The following is a 9,371-nucleotide window of genomic DNA, read 5'->3' as shown; positions in this document are numbered from 1 at the left end:
GCCAGGCACGCCAGTTCCAGTATCTCACGCACGACAGTGTCTAGTGTTTACCGAGAATGGTGCTACAAACAAAAAACATCCAGTGAGCGGCAGTTCTGTTGGTGAAAACAGCTGTGTGTGTGTGTGTATGTATGTATATATATATAAAATCATGTTGTAACCAAAAAAGTGCTAAACAAATCAAAATATATTTTATATTTGAGATTCTTCAGTAGCCACCCTTTGCCTTGACGTGCAAAGCCACATCATGCTGTGGATATTTTTTTCAGCGGCAATGACTGGGAGACTAGTCAGGATCGAGGAAAAATGAACAAAGCAATGTACAAAGAGATCCTTTGTTATTCAGACCCCTTTGAGATCCTCAAGGGGTCTGAATACTTTCTGAAGGCACTGTGTGTGTGTGTGTATATATATATATATATATATATATACACTGCTCAATAAAATAAAGGGAACACTAAAATAACACATCCTAGATCTGAATGAATGAAATATTCTTATTAAATACTTTTTTCTTTACATAGTTGAATGTGCTGACAGCAAAATCACACAAAAATTATCAATGGAAATCAAATTTATCAACCCATGGAGGTCTGGATTTGGAGTCACACTCAAAATTAAAGTGGAAAACCACACTACAGGCTGATCCAACTTTGATGTAGTGTCCTTAAAACAAGTCAAAATGAGGCTCAGTAGTGTGTGTGGCCTCCACGTGCCTGTATGACCTCCCTACAACGCCTGGGCATGCTCCTGATGAGGTGGCGGATGGTCTCCTGAGGGATCTCCTCCCAGACCTAGACTAAAGCATCCGCCAACTCCTGGACAGTCTGTGGTGCAAAGTGGCGTTGGTGGATGGAGTGAGACATGATGTCCCAGGTCTGGGGAACGGGCGGGCCATGCCATAGCACCAATGCCTTCCTCTTGCAGGAACTGCTGACACACTCCAGCCACATGAGGTCTAGCATTGTCTTGCATTAGGAGGAACCCAGGGCCAACCGCACCAGCATATGGTCTCACATGGGGTCTGAGGATCTCATTTCAGTACCTAATGGCAGTCAGGCTACCTCTGGCGAGCACATGGAGGGCTGTGCAGCCCCCCAAAGAAATGCCACCCCACACCATGACTGACCCACCGCCAAACGGGTCATGCTGGAGGATGTTGCAGGCAGCAGAACGTTCTCCCCGGCTTCTCCAGACTCTGTCACGTGCTCAGTGTGAACCTGCTTTCATCTGTGAAGAGCACAGGGCGCCAGTGGCGAATTTGCCAATCTTGGTGTTCTCTGGCAAATGCCAAACGTCCTGCACGGTGTTGGGCTGTAAGCACAACCCCCACCTGTGGACGCCGGGCCCTCATACCACCCTCATGGAGTCTGTTTCTGACCGTTTGAGCAGACACATGCACATTTGTGGCCTGCTGGAGGTCATTTTGCAGGGCTCTGGCAGTGCTCCTCCTGCTCCTCCTTGCACAAAGGCGGAGGTAGCGGTCCTGCTGCTGGGTTGTTGCCCTCCTACGGCCTCCTCCACGTCTCCTGATGTACTGGCCTGTCTCCTGGTAGCGCCTCCATGCTCTGGACACTACGCTGACAGACACAGCAAACCTTCTTGCCACAGCTCGCATTGATGTGCCATCCTGGATGAGCTGCACTACCTGAGCCACTTGTGTGGGTTGTAGACTCTGTCTCATGCTACCACTAGAGTGAAAGCACCGCCAGCATTCAAAAGTGACCAAAACATCAGCCAGGAAGCATAGGAACTGAGAAGTGGTCTGTGGTCACCACTTGCAGAACCACTACTTTATTGGAGGTGTCTTGCTAATTACCTATAATTTCCACCTGTTGTCTATTCCATTTGCACAACAGCATGTGAAATTTATTGTCAATCAGTGTTGCTTCCTAAGTGGACAGTTTGATTTCACAGAAGTGTGATTGACTTGGAGTTACATTGTGTTGTTTAAGTGCCAGCAGCATTCCACCCTGCATACCACTGCTGGCTTGCTTCTGAAGCTAAGCAGGGTTGGTCCTGGTCAGTCCCTGGATGGGAGACCAGATGCTGCTGGAAGTGGTGTTGGAGGGCCAGTAGGAGGCACTCTTTCCTCTGGTCTAAAAAATATCCCAATGCCCCAGGGCAGTGATTGGGGACACTGTCCTGTATAGGGTGCCGTCTTTCGGATGGGACGTTAAACGGGTGTCCTGACTCTCTGAGGTCATTAAAGATCCCATGGCACTTATCATAAGAGTAGGGGTGTTAACCCTGGTGTCCTGGCTAAATTCCCAATCTGGCCCTCAAACCATCATGGTCACCTAATAATCCCCAGTTTACAATTGGCTCATTCATCCCCCTCCTCTCCCCTGTAACTATTCCCCAGGTCGTTGCTGCAAATGAGAACGTGTTCTCAGTCAACTTACCTGGTAAAATAACGGTAAAATAAATAAATAAAATAAAGTGTTCCCTTTATATTTTTGAGCAGTGTATTTTAAACACTCTGTTCAAAAGTTTGGGGTCACTTAGAAATGTCCTTGTTTTTTTCTCTCCATTAAAATAACATCAAATTCATCAGAACTACAGTGTAGACATTGTTAATGTTGAAAATGACTATTGTAGCTGTAAATGGCTGATTTTTAATGGAATATCTACATAGGCACACAGAGGCCAATTATCAGCAACCATCACTCCTGTGTTCAAATGGCACATTGTGTTAGCTAATCCAAGTTTATAATTTTAAAAAGCTAATTGATCATTAGAAAACCCTTTGGCAATTATGTTAGCACAGCTGAAAACTGTTGTTCTGATTAAAGAAGCAATAAAACAGGCCTTCCTTAGACTAGTTGAGTATTTGGAGCATCAGCAATTGTGGGTTCGATTACAGGTTCAAAATGGCTAGGAACAAATAACTTTCTTCTGAAACTCGTCAGTCTATTCTTGTTCTGAGAAATGAAGGCTCTTCCATGCAAGAAATTGCCAAGAAACTGAAGATCTCGTACACCGCTATGTACTACCTCCTTCATAGAAGCGCAAACTGTCTCTAACCAGAATAGAAAGATGAGTGGGAGGCCCCGGTGCACAACTGAGCAAGAGGACAAGTACATTAGAGTGTCTAGTTTGAGAAACAGATACCTCACAAGTCATCAACTGGCAGTTTCATTAAATAGTACCCGCAAAACACCAGTCTCAACGTCAACAGTTATGAGGCGACTGGACTTCTAGATAGATTTGCAAAGAAAAAGCCATATTTCAGACTGGCCAATGAAAAGATTAAGATGGGAAAAAGAACACAGACACTGGACAGAGGAACTGCCTAGAATGCCAGCATCCCGGGGTCGCCTCTTCACTGTTGATATTCCATTAAAAATCAGACGTTTCCAGCTACAATATTTATTTACAGCATTAACATTGTCTACACTGTATTTCTGATCAATTTAATGTTATTTTCAAGGACAAAAAAATTGCTTTTCTTTCAGAAACAAGGACATTTCTAAGTGACCCCAAAGCTTTGAACGGTAGTATGTACAGTTGAAATTGGAATTTTACATACACTTAGGTTGGAGTCATTAAAACTTGTTTTTCAACCACTCCACACATTTCTTGTTAACAAACTATAGTTTTGACAAGTCGGTTAGGACATCTACTTTGTGCATGACACAAGCAATTTTTCCAACAATTGTTTACAGACAGATTATTTCACTTATAATTCACTGTATCACAATTCCAGTGGGTCAGAAGTTTACATACACTAAGTTAACTGTGCCTTAAACAGCTTGGAAAATTCCAGAAAATGATGTCATGGCTTTAGAAGCTTTTGATAGGCTAATTGACATCATTTGAGTCAAAATGGAGGTGTACCTGTGTATGTATTTCAAGGCCTACCTTCAAACTCAGTCAGTGCCTCTTTGCTTGACATCATGGGAAAATCAAAAGAAATCAGCCAAGACCTCAAAAAAATAATTGTAGACCTCCACAAGTCTGGTTCATCCTTGGGAGAAATTTCCAAACGCCTGAAGATACCGCGTTCATCTGTACAAACAATAGTACGCAAGTATAAACTCCATGGGACCACGCAGCCGTCATACCGCTCAGGAAGGAGACGCGTTTTGTCTCCTGGAGATGAATGTACTTGGTGCAAATCAATCCCAGAACAACAGCAAAGGATCTTGTGAAGATGCTGAAGGAAACAGGTACAAAAGTATCTATATCCACAGTAAAACGAGTCCTATATCAACATAACCTGAAAGACTGCTCAGCAAGGAAGAAGCTCCAAAACCGCCATAAAAAAGCCAGACTGCGGTTTGCAACTGCACATGGGGACAAAGATCGTACTTTTTGGAGAAATGTCCTCTGGTCTGATGAAACAAAAATAGGACTGTTTGGCCATAGTGACCATCATTATGTTTGGAGGGTAAAGGGGATGCTTGAAAGCCAAAGAACCTCATCCCAACCGTGAAGCACGGGATGGCAGCATCGTGTTGTGGGGTGCGTTGCTGCAGGAGGGACCGGTGCATGTCACAAAATAGATGACATCATGAGGCAGGAAAATGATGTGGATATATTGAAGCAACATCTCAAGACATCAGTCAGGAAGTTAAAGCTTGGTCGCAAATGGGACTTCCAAATGGACAATGACCCCAAGCATACTTCCAAAGTTGTGTTAAAATGGCTTAAGGATAACAAAGTCAAGGTATTGGAGTGGCCATCACAAAGCCCTGACCTCAATCCCATAGAACATTTGTGGGCAGAACTGAAAAAAACATGTGCGAGCAAGGAGGCCTACAAACCTGACTCAGTTACATCAGCTCTGTCAGGAGGAATGGGCCAAAAGTCCCCCAACTTATTGTGGGAAGCTTGTGGAAGGCTACACAAAACGTTTGACCCAAGTTAAACAATTGAAAGGCAATGCTACCAAATACTTATTGAGTGAATGTACTCATTCCCACTGGGAATGTGATGAAAGAAATCAAAGCTGAAATAAAATATTCTCTCTACTAATTTTCTGACATTTCACATTCTTAATATAAAGGGGTGATCCTAACAGACCTAAAACAGGGAGTTTTTACTCGGATTAAATGTCAGGAATTGAGAAAAACAGAGTTTAAATGTATTCATCTAAGGTGTATGTAAACTTCCGACTTCAACTGTATATATACAAAACATTAGGAACACCTGCTCTTTTCATGACGGAGACTGACCAGGTGAAAGCTACGATCCCTTATTGATGTTACTTGTTAAATCCACTTCAATCAGTGTAGAAGTTGAATGGTAGGAGACACGTTAAAGAAGGATGTTTAAGCCTTTAGACAATTGAGACATAGGGTAAATGGGCAACACAAAATATTTAAGTGCCTTTGAACGGGACATCCAGCCAACTTAACACAACTGTGGGAAACATTGGAGTCAACATAGGCCAGCATCCCTGTGGAATGCTTTCAACTCCTTGTAGAGTCTGTGCCCTGAGGAATGGAGGCTGTTTTGAGGGCAAAAGGTGGGGTGCAACTCAATATTAGGAAGGTGTTCGCTGTTCTTAATGTTTTGTGCACTGCCATTTAGCAGACGCTTTTATCCACATTTCACATATGGGTGGTTCCGGGAATCCGACCCACTACCCTGGTGTTGCAAACGCCATGCTCTACCAACTGAGCTACAATGGACCACAATGAAAGTTGTGGCCAATAGACTGCACAGGTGACATGGGCTTGAAACACCCATTTTCACAAATGAATAGAATGGCCTACAGGGTTCTGGGTTAAGAGTTCACAAGGTCAAGTATTGTACCAGTACATAACTACACTGAACAAAAATATAAATGCAACAACTTCGAAGATTTTACTGAGTTAAAGTTCATATAAGGAAATCAGTCAAAATATATTAATTAATTAGGCACTAATCTATAGAGTTCACATGACTGGGCAGGGGCGCAGCCATGGATGTGCCTGGCTCCCCGGGGGGAAGGCCAATGTCCTCCCAGGCCCACCCATGGCTGCGTCAATCAGAATGAGTTTTTCCCCTCAAAAGGGCTTTATTACAGACAGAAATGCTCCTCAGCACCCCTTCAGACAATCCTGCAGGTGAAGAAGCTGGGTGTGGAGGTCCTGGGGTGGCGTGGTTACGTGTGGTCTGCGGTTGTGAGGCCGGTTGAATGTACTGACAAATTTTCTAAAACGACGTTGGAGTCGACTTATAGTAGACAAATTAACATTCAATTCTCTGGCAACAGTTCTGGTGGACAGTCCTGTAGTCAGCATGCCAATTGCACTCTCCCTCAACCTGAGACATCGGTGGCATTGTGTTGTCTAACAACTTCACATTTTAGAGTGGCCTTTAATTGTCCCCATCACAAGGTGCATCTGTGTAATGATCATGCTGTTTAATCAGCTTATTGATATGCCACACCTGTCAGGTGAATGGATTATCTGAACAAAGGAGAAATGCTCACCAACAGGGATGTAAGCAAATTTGTGCACAAAATTTGAGAGAAATAAGCGTTTTGTGCTAATGGACAATTTCTGGTTATTAAACATGGGACCAACACTTTACATTTTGCGTTTATATTTTTGTTCAGTATAAATATACACTGAGTGTACAAAACATTAGGAACACCTTCCTACTATTGAGTTGCAACCCTTTTTGCCATCAGAACAGCCTCAATTCATCGGGCATTCGAAAGCATTCCACAGAGATGCTGGCCCATGTTGACTCCAATGCTTCCCACAGTTGTGTCAGTTGGCTGGATGTCCTTTGGGTGGTGGACAATGATTTACACACTCGGAAACTGTTGAGCGGGAAAAACCCAACAGCGTTGCAATTCTTGACACACTCAAACCATTGCACCTGGCACCTACTACCATACCACGTTCAAAGGCACTTAAATATTTTGTCTTGCACATACAGCCTCTGAATGGTACACACACAATCCATGTCTCAATTGTGTCAAGGCTTAAAAGTCCTTCTTTAACCTGTCTCCTCGCTGTCATCTACACTGATTGAACTGGATTTAACAGGTGACATCAATAAGGGATCATAGCTTTCACCTGGATTCACCTGGTCAGTCTGTCATGGAAAGAGCAGGTGCTCCTAATGTTTTGTACACTCAGTGTATCTATTATGTTTCTATAATATTCTACTCGAATGACCTGCATGATAATTCAAATATATTTGCTTCCCTGGAATAGTGTCTTGCCAATCTGCTCCAAGCTCACTATATGCAAATCCCAAATCATCAAGGGCTATTTGCATCTGCACATCTTAGGCCTATGGACTATAGCCTAAAATGTGCACATGTAAATACAGTAGCCCAATAATCTCCATTAAGTATGATATGTTACGTTTGGTATGGTTACATATTTTTGGTTATGTAGTGTATGTGGACACCTGCTCATAGAACATCACATTACAAAATCATGGGCATTAATATGGAGTTGGTCCCCCGTTTGCTGCTACAACAGCCTCCACTCTTCTGGGAAGGCTTTCCACTAGATTTTGGAACATTGCTGCAGGGACTTGCTTCCATTCAGCCACAAGAGCATTAGTGAGGTCGGCACTGATGTTAAGCGATTAGGCCTGGCTCGCAGTCAGCGTTCCAAAGGTGTTCGATGGGGTTGAGGTCAGGGCTCTGTGCAAGCCAGTCAAGTTCTTCCCTGCCGATCTTGACAAACCATTTCTGTATGGACCTCACTTTGTGCACGGGGACATTGTCATGCTGAAACAGGAAAGGGCATTCCCCAAACTTTTGCAACAAAGTTGAAAGCACAGAATCGTCTAGATTGCCACCGTATTCTGTAGCGTTAAGATTTCCCTTCACTGAAATCAAGGAGCCTAGCCCGAACAATGAAAAACAGCCAGAGACCATTATTCCTCCTCTACCAAACGGTAAAGTTGGCACTTTGCATTCTCCTGCCATCCGCCAAACCCAGATTCTTCCCTCGGACTGCCAGATGGTGAAGCGTGATTCATCACTCCAGAGAACGTGTTTCCACTACTCCAGAGTCCAATGGAGGTGAGTTTTACACCACTCCAGCCAACGCTTGGCACTGTGCATGGGGATCTTAGGCTTGTGTGCGGCTGCTCGGCCATGGAAACCCATTTCATGAAGCTCCTGACGAACAGTTCTTGCGCTGACGTTGCTTCCAGAGGCAGTTTGGAACTCGGTTGTGAGGGTTGCAACGGAGGACAGAAATAACAGGACTTACAGTTGACTGGGGAAGCTCTAGCAGTGCAGAAATTTTAAGAACTGACTTGTTTGAAAGGTGTTATCCTATGACAGTGCCACTTTGAAAGTCACTGAGCTCTTCAGTAAGGCCATTCTACTGCCAATGTTTGTCTATCGAGATTGCATGGCTTTGGGTTTTTTTTTTTTACACGTGTCAGTAGCGGGTGTGGTTGAAATAGCCGAATCTACTAATTTGAAAGGTTGTACTCATACTTTTATATATATGTATGTATACATGTGTGTAAGACAGTTGGTTACTTAAGGCAAAAAGGAAAGTAGATTGGATGGGTGGGTGTGTAACGCGAACGTCTAGAAACCCAAAGGTTGCAAACTCGAATCTCCTCATAGACAACTTTGGCAATAGCAACTTTTCAACTACTTACTACTTTTTTAGCTACTTTGCAACTACTTAGCATGTTAGCTAACCCTTCCCCTAACCCTAACCCTAACCCTTTTAGCTTACCCTTCTCCTAACCCTAACATTAACCTTTTTGGCTAACCCTTCCCCTAACCTTAACCCTTTAACCTAACTCCTAAACTTAACCCTAACCTCTAGCCTAGCTAACATTAGCGAGTTAGCTAACGTTATCCACCTAGCTTGAATTCGTAACATATCATACGTTTTGCAAATTTGTAACATGTTGTACTTTTTGCAAATTCGTGACCTAACATGTTAAGCAAATTAGTAACATATTGCACGTATTGCAAATTCATGATATATAATACGATTTTTAATTCGTAACATATTGTAACGACCCGGTATGGTGTTCTGTGTTTGTGGGTGTGTTATGGGTCTCATGGCTACTAGCAGGGGTTAAATATGTCAGGACAGATGGAAAGGTTGGGGGGGTATGATGGGTAATCCCGCGGGATTTGGAAATGCATAAAGAGGGATGAGTGTCTCATATCTCTCTCTTCTGTTCGGGCCTTGATCTGTTCCTATGAGAGTGACCTTAACTCGACATGTATAATTGTGTACGTTCGGCATTTAGCGGCGTGGGCTGTGGCCTGAACAATAGCCCAGTTTAGGAATAAACCTGTGTTCTAACCTGTACACCTAGAGTCCGTCTCTTTTCTCTTTAATGACCCAGCCGGGTCATTACAATATCATATGTAATGGGTGAAGGACATCCACAAATTAATACATATATAACTCTCAATGTGCGCAATTGTT

This window comes from Salvelinus fontinalis, chromosome 26 (assembly GCF_029448725.1).
Source record: "Salvelinus fontinalis isolate EN_2023a chromosome 26, ASM2944872v1, whole genome shotgun sequence".
NCBI classification, from domain to species: domain Eukaryota; kingdom Metazoa; phylum Chordata; class Actinopteri; order Salmoniformes; family Salmonidae; genus Salvelinus; species Salvelinus fontinalis.
This window is presented reverse-complemented; position numbering follows the sequence as displayed.